The 16,269-nt window shown below is 38.9% G+C and overlaps 1 pseudogene; it reads right to left on the reverse strand.

Moving 5' to 3' along the window:
- Positions 1 to 11,342: 11,342 nt before the first annotated feature.
- LOC118911404 (doublecortin domain-containing protein 1-like) lies at positions 11,343 to 14,938 on the reverse strand (annotated as a pseudogene).
- Between the last annotated feature and the right edge of the window lie 1,331 nt (positions 14,939 to 16,269).

A 16,269-nucleotide genomic window follows, 5' to 3' on the forward strand; every position in this document is an offset into this window, starting at 1 on the left:
TGGGTTCTCTTAGGTTTGTATTTTTCTAATCAAGTTACTTTAGCACATATCAGACGTGATAGAACAAGGATGCTTGAAAAATGATTTCCACTGCAATGCTTAATTATTTACAAACTGGAGGCATTTTACAGAACAAATTACATCCAGGTTTCTTAAGGTCTCAATTTCAATCTACTGTGTGTTTTGAAAATGCAAATATGTGCACAAACATCATTTCTTGCACCAGATAGAAAGCAGAGTAAGATAGAAAGAAGCAGAATGCTTCTTATTCTGTCTTTCAGTTGGCCATGTCCTGCTAAGTGTCTAATTTAGGTAAATATGAGAATACAAAATAAGAATGTATATGAAAATAGTAGTATTATATATTTCAGGGTCCACAGTCAAAAGCACTGGAAGCTGACTATAGTAATTTATTACAAAGGTTTTGTGTAGCTCATAAAATTGTTGGGAAGGCTAAAGAATCAGGCTGGAAGATAAACTTCCAGAAACAAGGTCTCAAACTTTAGAACTAGCCTGCTGAGAAAACTGCTATAAGCACTGAGCTGTAGTGAACTAGATGATTCACTAGATGCTATAGTGAACTAGATGATTATAGGAATTTGGCTTTACCAAAACTACATGCCACCAGCATTAATGCTGTTTGTGTGCAGAACACACCATACTGTGAATGATACCCTCTGGAATTGTGCTGTGTTGGTATTGTTCCAGGCTTGGGAGGTCAATTGTAACCTCTGCTGACCCTGAAAGCCAGTCTAGCCTCCTATTATCCTCAGAAGCAAAAAAATTCACATCCTCTGTGCAAAGCTCCCTTATTCAAGCAAGAATCTGCTGTGTTTAGATATGTCTAATTTACATACTCTGGGTTATGCACTGATAAGCTAGTTTATATGAGAGGCTGGGCAAACAAGATTCTGTCTTCTATCTTGGAAAGCCAGGGTTCTGAATGTGGAAGCTTCTCCAAATTTAACAACTAGAAAGTTTGCCAAGATTTACTACAATTAATAAAATAAAAATTTCAAACAAATGAAGGAGTTGAGGTACCCATGGGGTTGCATATGCTAGATATTCTCCATTTACTCCTCTAAATCCAACTGTAGTTCCAGGGGACGCGTGCGTGTTCCTCACCCAGGGCGAATAAACCAGTGAAACCAAAATAAGTCTAGGGAAAGAATAGATTGGGAGAAACCCTTTTTATTGCTCACAGTGAGGCCAGGCTCCATCAGCAGCGTGCTCTCTCCTTTCTTACTGGTACCTGCTAGCAAAAGCCCGCTTGCTGCTCTCTGTCCCCTGCAGTCATGGCATGAGCTAGCTAGCTTCCCCACCATCCCTTCTGGGAGGAATTCCGCAGGCGGGTCCCTGGTGACTGACAGGCACCACACCAATTACACAAAGGAGGGGAGGAGAAAATGACCTCCCTCCACCCCTTGCCCTAGAGGTTGTGGGAAGCTGCAGTAGGATATGTAAATTGTCTAAGGCCAGGTGAGTGATTCTGGAAATTCTCTACTTTACCCCACACCAAACTTCCACTATTCTCCACCCTGCACTGTGCCCATGGAGGCTGACCTATGTGGACTGCACCAACCACCTTCTTTGCCCTCTGTCTCCAGATGGGTTTGGCCAGCAGGAAGGGCTGCAGGACATGGGAAGGTAGCAGAGAGGGGGGGTTGGGCATTTAGTCCCCCAGCTCCCTCCTGGCTGGGTTGCAGGTAGTTTCTCTCCTGAAAGGCCCATGTTGGGTGGCCCTGTCCTACAGTGGGCTACCACTCCTTTCTCCCGTTCCTCCAGGCCTAATGGGCTTCTCTATGGTTAGCCCTGGGGGGCACTTTCCCAGCCCTGGTGGTTTTCCTTCTCTCTCTCCACATCTTGTAAATAGCTTCTTTTAAATGCTCCTCAATGACTCCAGTAGAATGTTCTTATGAGTTCCCTGCCAGGATCCTGAATAATACCTCCATCTCCTCTGCCACACAGGCCCATATCTTATTTTCTCATCTCACTAACCCAAAGGATGGAATATATTTCCTTTTGTTTTCATCTCAAACCCACATCACTGATTAATTAAAGCAAGGTAATGTTTCAAAATATTACAGTAGGAGAAATTGATCATTAGGATTTCAAAATTTATTTTTGATAGCTATAGCTAAGTTCTTTTCAGTCCTGGCCATGCATCATGAAAAGCTCTAAAAAATCATGTATTTGGGATTCCATTTCAGACCAAGAGGGGACTGGGTCGTATATACATACATCCTTTTTTAAAAGTATATTGGCTGGTCCTGAGGCAAACCACAGTTAAATGTTAAAGAAGGATTCATAGAAACAACACAAAATAATAGATACTGCTCCTGCCTTTCCACATATTCCAAAGGATATATTGCCTCCCTCAAGAGCACCACAACTGTAAGAAGGCTAAAATCCCTCAGTGGATCTTTTTTTTTTTCAGAGAAAAATTGTATGTATCTGAATTCTCATAAAACTCTACAAAGGGTTTCCTTGTTTAAATAGCTGTTTTCCCAGTTGCTTCTGATTGATGGATAATTTCCCCTCTTATTCTAACAGATGTTCTAGTCATTTCTGCCACTTGTAACATAAAATCCTCTGCACATAAAACCTTTGCTAGTGTGATACAGTAATGAATCAACTGAAATTTTCACTGCACTCTGTTTAGGAAGAAAAAGAAGAAAAGAACATCCCTAGAAAATGAAGTCTTATAAAGGTAATAAATAAAAAAATCAACTGGCAGTATAGTTCAACCCACTTCCCTACATCTACTTTTGCAGAATTATATCACTGATCTTTAGAATGACAGATAAAGGAACTGCATTATCTTGGTTTTAAAAAATTGTTTCACTATGTTCAGTATTTACTAAATGCCTTTTACATGCCTAGCTCTTCTCCATGTTTTATGGGGAATGAAGAAATATGTTATGTGGTGTTTGCTCTCAAGGAGCTTACAATATAGTAGGAGTAATAGTGAAAATTATTGAAATCATTTTAATGCTTAATTTTATGGCATTTGATGGAGGGAAGTTCAGAGACATCTAGTATGTTCCTGTATAATACATTTCATTGTTTCTAAATGGTCAACCAGCTTAGACCTGTCAATTTTGGTGTGTGACCCAGTGGACAACTTGATCACTTTTCACTTCCCAAACCTTCTCTTAAAATGGCTTGAAATTGTGTTCCATTTTTAGCATCTCCATCATCATACAATGGCTTCTAAAAAGTTTTACAATAATGGTTCTAACACTAGGTTTCTTATATCCTGCACTCATGCAGTTCACCTTTTGCACCCAGAAATAAAACTTTGCACTCATGTCTATTCCAATATTCTGGTTGGTTGAGGCCCATTGTTCCAATTCATTAAAATAATTTGGACCTTGTTTCGATCATTCAATTTATTAGCTTTCCCTCCTAACTTTGGTCCCCTGAAACTCCAACTTGGATATACCTTAGGTATAAGGAATTTTAGAGTACTGTGAAGTTTGTAAAACCTTATTGTTTGTGTTTTCCCATTTCATTATCAGGCTCAGAGCAGTGTTTATTCTCGCTTACAGGTGGGGTTGCTGAAGCTCAGAGCAGGGATGTTACTTAGAAGCAAGTTCAGAGCCAGGACAAAGATACATGTCTTCAGACTAGTGCCCGGGAGCCCTTTCTTTATTTAAAAAATATTTTTAAAAAGAGGTCTTTTCATTTATTTTTAATTTTCTAGGTAATATGTTAGTACATTAACATTGTATAAAACCAAACACGGTAGGTTAAGTGAACATCCCCTTTGGCCCCTCCTCCAACCCCATACCTGTCCGGAGATATTCCCCCAACTCAGCTTGAATATATTCTTCAAGACTTTTTCATATCCACTTATTTACTCTTGGAAAGGGTTCAGTTTGTGGAGTATCAGGTTGTACTTGTTTTTCTGAAATTTGACCTTTTCACTTCATAATATACTTTAGAGTTCTTTCCATGTCAGCATTTACAAATATCACTTGTCTTTTAATCTAGTGTTCCATTGTAGAGATGTGTACTATTTATTTAAGTTCTCCTTGTTGATAAACATTAAGATTGTTTTCAGTTTTGTTACTAAAGCACTGCTGTAATAAACATCTTGTACATGATTCTGTGGGTACATGTATGGAACTTTTTCTAGTCTGGATATCTGGAGCAGAATTGCTGCTTCAAAGTATGTGCATTTAAAATCTTGATGACAAATACCAAAATTGTCCTCCAAATAGTCCTACCAATGTATTTCCAGCCAATGTGCACTAGGATAGCATTTTCCCACATTTTCAGTAATACTGATTAGTACTAACTGCTTTCAATTTACTTATCTGAATCATTCTCATTACTGATTTTAAGAATCTTATATTTTTTTCTTCTATGGATTTCTAATCTTTGCATAATATTCTATCATACCTTATACTGTCTTCATATGCACCTCAAAAAAGGTATTGAATAAGACAAGAGTATGTACAGAGCTATAAATAGACTTAGAGGCCTTCCTCTATGGTGGACATGGATCCACTGACAGATATTTGAAAGCAGTTGTGTGGCCAGCAGTTTGTCCCTCTAACCAGTTTACAAACTGGGCAACATCTCTCTGTCTTGTTCAAAATGCATATTATGAGCATCTTTGCAAAATACCATGTTGAAAAAAAAATTGTGCCTGGTATTGTTATATGCTGCCTACCTTTTAGCTCTATCAGAAAAGAATACGAAGTTAGACTGTCTTAATGATTAACTCACCAATGTTTATGTGCTATGCATTCTAGAATATTGCAGAAAGTAATGCTAAGCTCGCTCACTCTACAGATTCCATAATCCATTTTTTTCTCCTTTTAGAATATCTGTATTTTTGCCTGGTTTAGATTTCTGGCACCCACCCTACTTACTGTTTCCCTGAGATGAGAGGCAGTGTTTCTGAAGCCTACAATCTTTTATTCAGTCTGCAAAGCCTGTATACGGTTCTCTCTGACTCCTTATTTAGGCTGGGCTTCAATTTATTCTCTGTGATATCTGCTGTACCCTTCACAGCTTGAAGATCATGTTCCTTGCTGGAGAAAAAAGAAGCAATTGAGTAGCTCTGCCTTTTCTCTGTTATCACTTAACAGGATCTTCTCTAAGCAGTCAGCTTATCCTTTCCTTCATCTTCTTGCTTCAAACTGTGTGTGTATTTTCAAAGCCCTTCCAGTGGTTCTTATCATTTAGCAATCCTGAGCTCCTTCTGGACTGCTGCCTTCTGTCCCTTTCTTACAGGGTTTGCATAGCTTCATATGGTTGGGGCCCTTCTTTCATCTTTGTATGCATCTCTGCAAAATATAGACTCATAGAAAACTCCATGTTGGATAATACTGGCTTCTGCAGGTAATTACTATAGTGCCCAGTTTAATATTTCAGAGTTCCACAATTAAAAAAACAACATAGTCCTCTTTATTGCCTCAGGCCTTGGGGTTAGATTTATATTATTGTGAACTTTTTGAAGTTTGTTTTCCTAAAGCCTCAATTGCATGCCTATTATGACCAAAGGTCCTCCCCCCCACCACCCTACCAATGCAGATTCTAGGATGACATGATCCCTTTTTTTCATTTTCAGGAAGGCAAAGACCACATTTTATTTCATATGTCTGTTGAAAGATTTCTATCATACAAACATCACCAACAAAATCTTCCTTGTTGCTGAGACTTGAGTCTGGTGTTAGCACTTCATTCCATCTTGAACTTTTTGAAAAATGAAATTGTTAGGAAGGCAAGTCAAGCATCTATTAAATTCTAAGATTGTTGTAGAGATTTAGAACACATGTCTAAGTAGTTGAAGTAATACATCAACAGTACATCTTGCCTCTGTGACATTTTTATCATCTGATTTAGGAAAACATCCTCCAGCTCTTCCCTTTAGCCTGACGTTCCTATCCTGCTGCCACAGACAGCAGTGCTCTCACTCTCCTTTCATCCTCTCCATATGCTGTGTGCTGTCCTTGTGGATTCCATACATTTGCAGTTTTGGAACACAGTGATACTATGTGTCCATTTTTGTCAGAGCTGTTTATATTGAAAAACATATGCCATTTCATTGCTTAAAGCAGTTCTATTTTCCCAAGAACATGTAGGAAATTGTATTTATCTGTGTGGTAGATGCCCTGACATGTCACCCAGTCCACTCCAGGAATAAAAAAATTACCCCCAATCAACCAAACTCAAATTGAGAGACATTCTACAATATATCTGAGACGTAGTTCTCAAAAAATGTCAAGGTCATTAAAACCAAGGAAAGTCTGAGAAACTGTCACAGCCAGAAAAGCTTTAAGGACACATGATTGGGATGTACGTTAATGTGGTATCCAGGGTGGGATCCTGGAACAAAAAGGAAAAAGGAATGGAATCTAAATGAGGTACAGAGTTTAGTAGTAATGTATCAATATTGTTTCATTAGTTGTGACAAATGTGACAGTGACACAGATGTTAACAACAGGGATAACTGGACGGGAGATATACAGGAACTGTACTAACTGCAATTTTTCTGTAAATCTCAAGCTATTCTAAAATAAAAATATTTATTTAAAAATATATAGGAATTATTATTCTAGCTACTGAGAATCCCACAGAAGCTGGTCTTCACCCGTTGGCCTCTGCTGGGACTGTCTCAGCTGAAGGGAGAGGCCCCACGTCTCAAGGCCATGCCCCTTCCAGGGTGGCCTGTGCCCAGTGACTGACTGATGTGGGGATAAAAGGCCGGGCCCTCTTGCCCCAGCTCAGGACAGCTCTCAAGGGCATCACGTGAACTCCTCAGCAGGGATGCCGGGGCACGGCATTGAGGCAGCCTTGGAACCCCACCCCTCCCTCTGCTCAGTTCTGTTTCTTCCCTTCCCAACCACACGTATTAATTTACCGAGGGCACTCTCTAAATAAAGTTCCTAAATAATCTTCCCACCTCAGGGACTGTTTCCTGAGCAACCCAGCCTGGGACAACCTGCTTGTTTTAAAGTAAGCAATTACATTGTACTTGCTTGTGCATTGAAATATGAATAGTTAAGCCTTAAGTATTAGTCCCAGTCTGGTTCTCTGTTATTTTCTTAGAATTACTGAGCTTCTCTTACTCCCACTCTGAATCTTCTTTCCATGGCATTCATGTTAACTTCCATTTATGTGACTGAGAAGTTTCTTTTGAGCCTTTTTTTCCTCTGTCCTTCAAACTCCATGTGTAACCCTCTGACTGGTAATCTTTGTCATTCAAACATTTTTTTCTACTCTTCCTAGCATGCATTCCTTGCTTGGCCAGGAATCTGTCGTTTTGGCATTATAAATCAGAGTTAAGAAGAAAAATAATGACACCGTCTTCTGAGACACCTTTCACTTCCAGTAATTACATTTATTGATTTGTGTATGTTGAACCATTCTCACATTCCAGGGATAAATCCCACTTGGTTGTGGTGTATAATCCCTTTAATGTGTTCTTGAATTCAGTTTGCTAATATTTATTGATAATTTTTACATCTGTATTCATCAGGGATATTGATCTATAACTTTCTTTTTTTGTAGTATCCTTATCTGATTTTGGTATTAAAGTAATGCGGGCCTCATAGAATGATTTTGGAAGTGTTGCCTCCTCCTTGATATTTTGGAAGAGTTTGAGAAGAATTGGTGTTAATTCATCTTTAAATGTGTGGTAGAATTCTCCAGCCACTTGGTCCTGGAATTTGCTGATTAGTGATTCAACCTCTTTTGTTGTTATTGATCTGTTCAGATTTTCTTTTTCTTCCCGATTTGGTCTTGGTAGGTTGTATGTTTCTAGAAATGTATTCATTTCTTCTAGGCTAATTTGTTATCATATAATTGTTCACAGTAGTCTCTTATGATTCCGTGTATTTCTATAGTTTCAGTTGTAATGTCTCTTCTTACATTTCTAATTTTATTTTTTTCAGTCTTCTATTTTTCTTAGTCTAGCTAAAGGTTTGTCAATTTTTCTTATCTCTTTGAAGAACCAACTCTTGGTTTTGTTGATCCTTTTTATTGTTTTTCTGGTCTCAATTTCATTTTTTTTCTGCTCTGATCCTTATTGTTTCCTTCCTTCTACTAACTTTGAGCTTAATTTATTATTTTTCAAGTTCCTAGAGGTGAAAAGTTAGGTTGTTTATTAAGGATCTGATTTCTTAATATATGAATTTATTGCTGTAAATTTTTCTTCAAAAGTGCTTTTGCTCTATCCCATAATATTTGATATGTTATATTTTAATTTGCATTTGTTTCAAGATAATTTTTTATTTCCCTTTTGATTTCCTCTTTGACCCAGTGATTGTTTAGAAGTGTGTCATTTAGTTTCCACATATTTGTAGATCTTCTCACTTTCCTCCCATTACTGATTTCTGCTTTCATACCACAGTAGTCAGAGAAGACTGTATAATTTTAACCTTCTTAAATTTGCTGGGATTTGTTTTGTGGCCTATCAAGTGTTCTGTACTAGAGAGCATTGCGTGTGCACTTGAGAAGAATGTGTATTGTACTGATGTTGGATGGAATGTTCTGCAAAGGTCTGTTAAGCCCATTGGTATAAAATATGGTTCAGTGCCAACATTTCCTTGTTAGTTTTCTGTCTGGACAATTTGGCTATTGCTAATTATGAGGTATTAAAGTCCCCTACAATTGTTGTATTATTATCTTTTCTCTCTTCAGGGCTGTTATTGCTTAATATATTTCAGTGTCTGGGCTTTGGGAGAGTATATATTTATGATTGTTATATCTTCTTGATGTACTGACCTCTTTAACATTACACAATTACCTTTATTGTCTATCTTTTTGGCTTGAAGTCCTTTCTGTCTGACATGAATATGGCTGTGCCTCCCTTCTTTTTCTTTCCTTTGGGTTGGAATATTACCTTCCATCCTTTCATTTTGAGCCTATGTGTGTCTTTAGAACTTAAATGAGTCTCTTGTAGGCAGCATATAGTTGGGTCTCATTCCTTGTTTTTTAATACATCCAACCACTCTGTGCCTTTTGATTGGTTCAATCTGTTTACATGAAGGGTGATTATTGATATGTGAGGATTTACTACTGCCATTGTATATTTTGTCATCTGGTTATTTTGTCTCTCCATTGTTTTTTTTTCCTTCAGTTTCTATCTACCTTTGTAAGTTGATGGTTTTTCCTGGTGATTTTCTCAGTGTCCTCATTTTTTATGTTTTATGTTACTGCTGTAGATTTTTGCTTTATGGTTACTATGAGATTTATATAAAATATCTCATAGATGAAATAGTCCTTTTTCTGCTGATAGCAATTTATCTTTATTCACTATAAAGATCCCATCCTTTTATACTTCCCTTTTTATATTTTTGATATCACAAATTATCTCTTTTCATGCTGTGATTTCATTTCCAAGTTGTAGTAGCTATAGTTATTTTTAATGTGCTTTTCTTTTAACCTTTATGCTATATAGTTAGGAGTTGAATATTTTATTCTAAAAAAGTTGCAGTATTCGAATTCTGACTATTTATCACCTTAATCGGAGTTTTGTGTACTTTTGTCTTTTTGTTTCAGCTTGAAGAGCTCCTCTCAACATTTCTTGTAAAGCAGATCTAGTGTTGGTGAACCCTGTCAGCTTTTGTTTCTCTGGAAAAGTCTTTATTTCTCCTTCATATCTGAAGGATAACTTTGCTGGACAGTGTATTCTTGGCTGGCAGTTTTTATCTTCCAGTATTTTGAATAAGTCATTCCATTCTCTCCTAGCCTATAGAGTTTCTGCTGAGAACCTAAGGGGAGTACATTAGTAGGTTACTGGTTTTTTTCCTCCCCCGGTTGTCTTTAAAATCTTTATTGTTGACTTTTTTTTTTTTTGATGATATGATATTTCCACAGTTTGTTGTTTTAAATTGTAACAATATAGCATATTGCTACAGTGAAAGTTAGAATCTGCTTCATCTGACATGTATTTTGAAATCTTCCATTGAGAAGTGTGGATGCTATGTCCCTAAAACCATAAAGATTTTGGAGATTAGAAATATCTTCTTTTATGTCAGGAGTGCTTTACTTGACATTTCACAGATATTTTTCAGGCAGGTCTGTGAACCCCATGAAATGGTCTAAGAAACATTTTTTGTATCTGCATTTTGTAAGTTTATAGCTTTTCAAAAGATTCTCAAATAGTATATGAATCAAAACAGTTGGTGAGCTCCTTAATAATAGAGTATGGAGGTTTTAAATGTTGTCAATTCATTTATAAATAATTTCCCATAAGTTTGGATATTTCTTGAAACTTGGCACTTGAAACCAAAATCTATTATCATCAAAGATATATGTTAGGAATATAAGATGTCTAGTTTACACCATGACATTTATTTCATTTGTAAAATCCTGAGAAGTGTTTCTTGCCTCTGAAAAGCAGAAAAGACTACTCAACTATAACTGAATGTAATTTGACTCTGAGGATTGTAGTTCCCAAATGGCTGACTGAAATGAAATTCTACAAAGCAGACCCTCTGTTCCCATTGTACTGTTGTGATTTCGGTTTGTGGTCTAGCACCCAAGGGGAAGGCAGCTGAGCCTCAGCTCCCCATCTTGTTGCTCTGGCAGTGGATTGCCGGACATTATCACTCAGTCCTTGTGGGCAGAGCTTTGTCCCATGCAAATAAAAACAAGGGTCTCTGCCCTCCAGACACTTACATATAGTTGGGGAGATGAACATATACCCAAAATATATACAATTTTATTAGGCCACTCTGTAGATGGCAAAAACTAGTTTGTATATGGATTTTATTAGAATACAAAATGCCTATAGCTAACACTGCTCTTGATTATGATATGCCTTAAGAATTTATAGATAATTTGTGCTGATTTATCAGTGGTGGTAATTCTTCAAAATCTCACGAAAAATTCAGTTATTTTGAAGTCTAAATTTTAGGACTTAATTTTTAAATAAACTACCCAGATTTCTTTTATAGAAGTAGATTTTCCCAAATTCAGAGTCTTCAGCAATCTAAATAATTAGCCTGCTATCACAGTCTTCTGTTTACAGGTAGGTGATGGAAATTTTCTCTCCGGAGATGGTAGCTTTGCAGAGGGTGATGCCATCATGTCCGTGGCTTGAGGGCCCTGCTGCCTTCAGATTCTGGCATAAGTTGCTCTGACCTCCATCAGTTGCTTTAACTCTTTCTCGGTTATAAAGCCATGTTCTGTGGACACACAGATGACCGTGTCTCCCTCTATGTCATCCCATGAGTGAATTGACTCTCCATCTGGGGAGGGCAGTGCTTCGGCTGGGTGGGCCATTCTGAGAAGTGAGGAGCACTCCTCCAGTAAGTCTGAAGTAGTTTTGCCCCAGGCGTAAGTTGCATCCTCTGGTCTGCCAGATGACATGCTGCTGCTCACCACCCTTTTAACTCTCTCGTTTTGTGTTTCATGGTGTCTAGATTAGCCCATATTTTGTCTTTGTTTAACCAGTTCTGTTTTCCTAGTTTTTATGCCTTTTGCAAAGCATTCAAAGAGAGATGGTTCACTACAAGATACCCAGATGGCAATGGGATTTCTAAGGATGGAGGTCTTATCTGAGACTTACCTGTACCATCCAAATCAGATGTCACGGACTTTGGAAATAATTTGGTTTTTGCATTCATTCTTGTGTTTTCTTCTATACTTTTAGCAGTTGTCTCTTTTGTTCCAACAAAAGAGAGCCTGCCTCTTTCTTTTGTTTCTCAGAGTCTCTCTGGAAAAAAGATTCATCTAGAGCCCATAAAACCAAATCACGCAAGGAAAGAATTGTGGTTCCATTTTTGGCATATATGTTGGAAGCTGCTCTGGCAAGACCAAGTTGTTCCATGCATTCTGTAAGAAGTACGGGGAATTTTCCAGCCATAATTAACTTTCCATTTTGATATCCATCCATCCATTTTTGTATGCAATTATTTTCACTGCCTTCTGGTATGTAGCTGCTACACCACTATGAGATACAACTTATGTACAGATCTTCATCTGTAAAGATAACAGACGTTCTTCACAATAACTTAGAGTGTTTTTAGCCTCTTAAGAAGATAAATCAGCCTTGGCCATATTTATGACCCTGTAAGGCCATCCTGAGAAGGGCTTCTGGATCTTGGAGCTTGAAGCACAGAGGAATGGCAGCCCTGGAAAGAATTGTTTCAGTCTTGTCTCTGCTCTCATGGATGGTCCACATGCCAAGCAGAGCAATGTTTTTGTCTTTCCAGTGAGTGAGAGATAATAGTATCCTGATTGATCAAGGTTTTCCTCTTTAATCACAAAAGATGTACAAATACCAGCATCATTTACTGCTGTGATTTCTTTATCAAGGGCAGCCCTGTGAAAGGTCATAAAAGCTTTCATATTTTCCAGGTAATTCCACTTTTGATTTGAAGTCCTATTGTTATATGGTTTGTTTATATAAACTTCATTTCTTTGGTCATAGACACTGACAGCACAAGGTCTGGTTCACTCACCAGGTGAGAGGTGTTGCTGGTCTGTGTATCTGGCGTTGATGACTATCATCCACTTTTTTCTCTACCAAAACCACCTCCATGTCTGAATGAAGGTTGGGACCTTGCACCCCCAAGACTAGCTGAGGAGTGGCATGGCTTATGATTTGCCCATCTCTGTATTCAAACTGCTGGTGACAAAACTTGTACTCTGCTTTGGAGACTGGCTGTGTTTCTTCTGTGATTCCAGATTTTCAAAGAGCTCTTCTTCCATTTTCTTTAGAAGACTGTCATCCTCATCAAAGTCACGAAAAGCTTCTTGTCAGGCATACCTGAGAAGTGTGTGACAAAGTTTCATTTGGATATGGGCTCTTGCTTGTGAATCTAGAATTTCATTGGAAGTGTTTTCCATTGTTAAAGCATGTTTTTGCATTTGTTTTTCTTTTAGTTCTATAATTTGCTTCTCTTCAGCAAAAATTGCTACAGGTTTATGTACAACAAAATTAGCTCCAGACACAATGTCACTCTGGACTTCTAAAGCAAGGGGCTCTAGTTTGTGTATACTGCAGAAAGTTTGAATTTTAGAAATATCTGATGTGAATTTCCTATGTTGACTTTTAAACAGTTTTAATGTAATGTGTCTTGGAGAAGGTCTTTTGCATTGAGACAATAAGGTATTAGCTTCATGGGCTCATATATCCAGTTCTTTTGCAAGGTTATTACTTCTTTACATATGTTGTCTGTGCCCTTGTGCCTCTCTTCTTCCTTTGGGATAACCATCATTCTTACGGTGGCTTTTCTAGTGGAGCAGATACTTAAAGATCTTGGTTTTCTCTCTTCAAATGCCTGAATCATTTCTATATTTCTATTTTCCAGCTCACTGATTCTCTCTTCCATCCAATTGGCTCTATTTTCAATGCATTCTTCATCTCATTGAGTTCTTCAGCTTCAGAATTTGTTTCATTCTTTTTTTAGAATTATAGTCTCTTTGGTACAGTACTCCTTCTGTTCATTAATTTTATTCTTGAATATTACCTTTCTGAGTTTTCTTGTAGCTCATTAAATCTTTTCCCAAAACAGCTATTTTAAATTATTTGTCAGTTAGAGTGCAGTATTTTATGTGTTTGGCTTCTGTTGCTTGAAAATCATTGTTTTCCTTTTGTGATACTGTATTACCATGATTTCTCATGGTGTTTGATGAGATGTGCCATTGCCCCTGCACCTGAAGTAGCAAACACCTCTCTTATTTAGGCAAGGCTTTGTTTACTTTGATTCTAACAGTTCAACAGGTTAGTAATTGGAAGCCTTTTGTTTTCAGTAGGGGTGCTATTAACACTTCTCTTAAGAGAGCTGACTCACTGCTAAGACTTGCAAGTGTGTACATTATAAAAAGCAAAGGATGATGGAAGAGGCTCAGGGAGGTGTGTCCTTAGTGCTTGGGGCATTGCACATGCCCACCAGTAGCAGGACCCTCAAGTCGGGGTACCAGAGGTTCTGGGTGGTCCCCTTGCCTCCTAGGGCTGACAGCAGAAGGCACTCTCCTTCAGTTCTCTTTGTCTTCCTCCTTCCCTGCCCTTTCCCTTCCCCCAGTCCCTGTGGTCCCTCCAGTTACAGTTCATGTGGACAGAGACCACCCCAACCCCACTCACCACCTTCATTCTCATCCCCCTTTTCTGCCAGAAAGGATGCACCAGCTCACTGCCTGACCAGCTGCTGCCTTCTCTGCTGTCACTGTGTCTGCAGCCACTGGCTCCACTGCCACTCCCCTTGCTCTGCCACCTCCTCTGTGGTCCAGTCCACCTGCCTTCAGGTGCACAGGTGGATGGATCTCTCAAGTGTCTTGGTATGCTGTGCAGAGGCACTTTTTGGTGGTGTGGTGGTCGTGGGGGCTATGGATGTGTGATTAGTTGTAAATCAAAGGAAAGAAAAAGGGACCAAGGTACACAGCCACTATGCAGACCTCCTGCTGCCTTTGTGCTCCCAGATCCCCCTGGATACTCTCCACACCATACCCTGATTCTACTAGGTGCCTCCTTCCACTTTCAACTTCTTGAGAGTTATTTTGCAGCACCTTCGTCTCCTCAAAATCTCTTTTATTTCCAGTATAATCTCTTTAAGACTGTGTGGAGACATTCTCCCTTTCTAAGGGATGTCATAGCTCCAGAAGGACTGAAAGGAAATGGTAACTCTGTTGCTAACATGAATGTCAGATGGTATTGTGTTGGATTCTGAGGTCGTCTAAGACAGCTACCTAATTCCAACAAGTAGCAGGGCATTAGGCCTGGAAGGCTTTAGAAGGTGGGCTTTAGGCAGGCCAAAGGTGGCCCCAGCCGGTCCTTGGTTAGGGCCCCAGAGGCCTCACTGCTCATTAATTGACTGTAGCTTGGATGGAGTTAAAGATGTCATTGTCTGAGTAGAGGGACCCAAGCAAGATCCCTTTTACCCCAAGGTCCAAGGGAATGGGACAGATTCAGAGGCCTGGAGAGCAAGCCATGCATGTACCTTGGATTGCCTTGATCGGTGGTCTTCCCCATGCTTGTTTGCCCACTTTTTTCCCAGTTGTTTTACCCCTAGCTGCAGTTCAGTCTGAACAGTCCTGCCTCATAGAGGCTGTGTTACAGTTTTCAAGGGAAGGATCATTTGTCTATGCTTTGATCAGAGCCTTTAAAAAGAAGGTGTTCAGGATAGAATAGGCAGACCCTAAAGACAAGGTGACTCTCATCGGAATGTACCCTTCAGTCAACTCTGAGGATGGCTCACCTTCCACAAGGCTATACATCAAACCTCAGCATCCTCTCTTCTAAGACAACAACCACCTTGTAAATACAACAACAGATATTTGGTTAGCAATTCAGGTAAAAAGAGAAACACCCTCCAAGTCCTACAACATCTTCCTCAGAGAATATACTTTATTGGGCTTAAATCTTCCCTTATAAATAAATAATTTCATTAGCAGTGGTTAACACTTAAGTAGTGATTACTATCCAGCGACTATCCAGGGATTTTCTGAGCCTCATATAATTACACATTAACCCATTTATTCTTCACAACAATAAACTCTATGAAGTAGAAGCTGTTGTTGCCCCCATTTTTCAGATGACTTTGCATCTGATACAGTGACTTTGCCAAGGGCATCTAACTAGCAGGTGGTGAAGCCAGGGTATAGATGAAAGCACGCAGGCTCCAGGCCCACCAAGGAACCCCTAGACTATGTTGCCCTTTAGAAGATTCATCAAGCCTCCCTATGGTGCCTCTAGAAATCTTACAGGAAGATTTAAGAAGAGGTGGCTACTTGATTAAGTCTAAGCCAAAGAAAGGTCCTGTGCTGGGAAAGATTCCCACTTGTTTCCCTCAGTGGGAATCAGTACTGCCTGATGCCAGACATTTTCACAAGGGCTTCTAATTCTGGGGTTTCCAAGAAGGCTCTTTTGAATCTGAAGGTTGGTCTTCCTGTAAATTGTTACTCTGTGCTCCCCTTTCCTATGCTTCCTTGGCCTAGTGGCAAAGCAATGAACACCTGGAAAGGAGCTCATTTCCTCAGTAGCATTCCACAATCATTTATTTCTTCCCACCTGCTTGCCAGGACTATTCATTCAGCAAGCCTCTTGTTCTAGGGGCCTGTGAGAAGCCTCTTCAATTGACTTTGGTCTTTTCTAAATTGTTATTTCCTACCCTTAGGAAACAAGCAAAGCAATGAATGTTTAATAATAAATTAACATGGAAAGTACACTAATTCATTTTAGAAAGATTTTTTTCTACTGGAAGGTTTTTTCCAGTTAATCTTCCATCTCCTATTACCCAGAAAATTAAATTAACAAGAATGCCCAATTCCCTGAACAAGCCGGTCAACCCATATTTCAATGTA

Source organism: Manis pentadactyla, chromosome 1 (genome assembly GCF_030020395.1).
Source record: "Manis pentadactyla isolate mManPen7 chromosome 1, mManPen7.hap1, whole genome shotgun sequence".
In the NCBI taxonomy this organism is placed as follows: Eukaryota; Metazoa; Chordata; class Mammalia; order Pholidota; family Manidae; genus Manis; species Manis pentadactyla.